Here is a 4,285-nt window from a genome sequence, read left to right on the forward strand (position 1 = left end):
CAAGTTCTAGAACGTTGCACTCACTTTTCATTGGTTTCCCAGCTATGCTGTCAGAATAATGTTTGCTGATTGGTCGAAAATTTTAAAACGTACCCGAGTACTGTAAAAAAACTCAAGATCTTGCTACCCTACGGAGCACCCATAAGGTGATTTTTTTTATACGTTATATGCAGCTATTTGTAGCAGGCCGTAATTAGACTAATCCACCCTTTGTCAATAAAGCCAACAAGAGAACAGGTTGCCCAAAGTTTGCTCAGGTACACGCCACAGCACAACCTTAAAAACACATCCAGCACAAATCACACTAGTGAATGACACAGCAAATCACAGCAATAAAAAAGACCCCTATGGGCAATCCAGCACCCAGACTACAGGTGCCAAAAGGCCCAGCCTGCCTAATAATGAACCCAAAATATACATACAACAAAGAAAAAGACACAAACAAAAAAGAAAATAAAACTAGCCAGCTGCTCCCACTAAACCCCGCTCCCGAGGCCACTAAGCCGGCTGGCTTGATAATACACGATACAACCTCAGATAAAACATATTAAAGCAACACCAGGGAGGTTTACAACCTGATCCTTAAAATTATCGACCCGTAATTCCACCTTGAAAACCCCTAAAGAACAGTAGTTTACCCCATGACTCACTGCCCCATTCAAACAAAAAAAAAACAGGTTTTTGGGGTAACCTTTAGGTCAGCTCTTCAAAACCAGGTATGAGGACTCTTCAGCTAATCAGTCCTCTAATTAGAAATCTAATTAGGGAGTTGCAGCGAAAACCTGCATACACACCGGCCCTTTGCGGATAAGATTGTTCACCCCTGAAACAAGCAAACAGAAAGGCTGCTACACTGCAAATTCAATATGCCCGCCGATGCTCCACCAAATCTATCAGGACCCTGCCTGTCTTTCCCGTGCCTGCTCCTTTGCCAATATGCCCTACCATCGGAACATGCACAGCCATCTCGCCCCGGCTATGCCTCCAGTCCGAACTGCAGTTCCTATACCTGCCTATAATTGCCTGGCTACAATCCATCCCCCAAAATGAAATTGATGACCCAACGATCACAGCTAAGAATTCTATCCCCAAACCACTGGTCTTCCTCCCCAACCGAACGATCATTCACTGACCGTGGTAACTTATAAGGGTTGGTATGATGACCAGTGGTGGACCTCACCGAACGTTTAACTGGTCTCTACACCTCGGGGGGGACATAACCTCCTCCATTATACGAGGCCTACTTGTGGATGCTCTATTGCGACCCCTCCCACCAGCCCTGTCCCCGTAAAATCACAGAGTCCTCATCCGATTCCATTTCTGTTGCCCCTGTGGGCAACCCAGACTCAGGAGACATTACCAGAACATCTTCCCCTGACATAACAACCCCCTGTGGTACTGGACGCAACTCTGTTCGGTGAACTTGACGGACAACCCCGTCCCCCTCCATTGGAGTTGCAGAGTAAACTGCACCCTGATCTTGGGGACACCGAACTACCATATACAAACAGGCATCCCAATGATCCTGTATTTTACCTCGAACATGGTTCCGCAAACACACCAGCTGACCTTCATCAAACCCCTAATCATTAACCAACTCATTGTGTTTCCGATTTCGTGGTGTGGCTTGTTCCTCCAACTAAGCCTTCACATACTCTTGAAGCACCTGCAAACTTTCCTGATGGTTTTGTACCCATTCCTCCAAAGGTCCACCATACTGACTGATCCCGGCAGGAGCCTGAAGATAGTGTATCGGTAATCGAGGCTCACAGCCAGACCTTAAATAAAAAGGCATCATCCAGTCATTTGGTGGGGTGTAGTATTGTAAGCTTCTCTGCTGGAGGAAGTGTGTGAAGCAAATTGTGCAAAAAAAATATTAAAGCAACACCAGGGAGGTTTACATCTAGATCCTTAAAATGATCGACCTGCAATTCCACCTTGAAAATCCAATTACCATATAAAGGATACAAGATGTAAAGATGACAAATGACATGGCACACATTTGTTGTTTAGACTGTTGTGTCAGGTTAATTGAAAGCTGAAGGATCTTAGTGTTTACTAGTCTAAGTAACAGAATGTCTAAACACTGTGCTTGCCTTTATGGGTTTTTAAGCAGAACATATAGGTATAGAAACATATTAACATTACGTTTCACGATTCACTGACTGGAGAATAGGAGAATATACACATCAATATTACTACTTAAGTTAACTAACCCTAATCCCAACCCCTATTGGCACGGAGCCCGCCAGGGTTCAGGTGAGATATAAATCTGTAATCTGTATCAATGGTTTTGCTATCCATACCCACCCTATTAATGTTAGCTTCCCAGGGTTTCTTGTTAGACAAGCTCTGTGTCTCTCTATACCCCCATTTACTGCACGACTGATTGTCCATTTATAAAGAATCAAATAGGGTGAAGATGGTTTTAGTTTACAATTACTCTGGAAGGTGACCAGATTAAAAAAAACTAAATACCATGCCTACGTGTATGTAATCTCCATCACAGTCCCCATTTTCCCCATAATCCTCGTTTTGATAGTGCCAATTTGTGTAATGTGAGTTTTTTTTTTTTTTAAAAAACTGTTATAGAAGAACATACTGGATGCCACATGTGTACAATTACCCCTTTCTAATTAGTGGGGTCCGTTGTGTCAGCTACAGCCTTTACTAACATACACATAAGTATACAGTCTTACAGCACTTTTGTTTTCCTTTTGTATTTAATGGTTTTCCATTTAGGGGGCAGCATGGTGGTGCAGTGGTTAGCACTGTTGCCTCACACCTCTAGGGCCCGGGTTCGAGTCTCCACCTGGGTCACATGTGTGTGGAGTTTGCATGTTCTACCCATGTCATCGTGGGGTTTCCTCCGGGTACTCTGGTTTCCCCCACAGTCCAAAAACATGCTGAGGCTAATTGGAGTTGCTAAATTGCCCATAGGAGTGTATGCGTGAGTGAATAGTGTGTGAGTGTGCCCTGCGATGGGCTGGCCCGCCATCCTGGGTTGTTCCCTGTCTCGTGCCCATTGCTTCCGGGATAGGCTCCAGACCCCCCGCGATCCAGTAGGATAAGCGGTTTGGAAAGGCTGCCTAACGCCCTTAATTTGTTTGCAATTTCGCCAGGTAGGCTACCTTCTTTAAACTGCGTTTTGCTAGACTACACATTTCGAGATGTTTTATTGTAGTCTTGGTAAATATATATATATAGTTTAGCCTAACCCAGCCACTTAAGGGAGCAAGCCAGCTCAGGTAGGTGCCAGTCCCAAGCCCGGATTAATGGAGAGGGTTGGCGTCAAGAAATAAAGAGAAATAAAGACAACTAATACTCCTAGTTTGCGAGATCTGACTGCAATGGCAGCACTGCTACAAGGGTGTGGATAAATCTATACAAATATCACCTGCATGCACATTACTTCTTTTACAATAACCAACTCCTGATCCATACTGTTAGTCGTGAAAAAAAAAACTATCGTGTACATAGAGGCCCTGTGTAAAAAGATAACTGCCAAGGAAAAGATCAAAAACATTTATTTCAAGGATACAAAGTTTTTATGGTCATGTACAGTGTACAGTGCAATTCTTATTTGATTAACTTGAATGTCTCCACAGACTAGACGATTAAACAAATAAAGCAGTGCAACATTACAATAACTAATAACAAATAAACAAAGCTCACGAGTACTATTACAGTATTTATATCATTTATTTAAACTTAATTTTACCAGGTAAATTAACTACAAAGCAGTTACCACTGCTTTACCTGCTTCTCGGGAGAAATAGCAGATATACGTCATGTATGTGACTAAATTCTTAAGCCAATAAGGGCAAAGTTGTGTCGTAATGGAGGCGGATCCAGTTTGTGCAGCCGGTTAAAGACACTACGGGCATGTAAATGGAGAACGAAATTATAGTTATACCGAATCTCCTACACACAATACCAAGGTTACCAACTTTGGTCAGCTGACCGGAGTGAGACGTTCAATTCCCGTAAGATTTCTTTGCGCCAGCCTGAGAGTCTGAAAACACGTCACACCAGATGCATGAGAGATGGAAACCTGGGATATTCAGTCGAATCAGATCAAATATGATGCTAAGTTAGTACTAAGTTAAAATATGTTCCGGACTTGTAACATGCACCCATGATTTGGAACAGTCAGCAGGCTGTCTCTGGCCACGCCCCCTACACTCGGTCCGGCCCCTGGCTTTTCCTGAATTCTGATTCCTTTAGATAAACATTGACTTCATTGATATTGTTATTGATTTATCGACAGACCATCATACGTTTT

Source organism: Brienomyrus brachyistius, unplaced genomic scaffold (genome assembly GCF_023856365.1).
Source record: "Brienomyrus brachyistius isolate T26 unplaced genomic scaffold, BBRACH_0.4 scaffold708, whole genome shotgun sequence".
NCBI lineage: Eukaryota > Metazoa > Chordata > Actinopteri > Osteoglossiformes > Mormyridae > Brienomyrus > Brienomyrus brachyistius.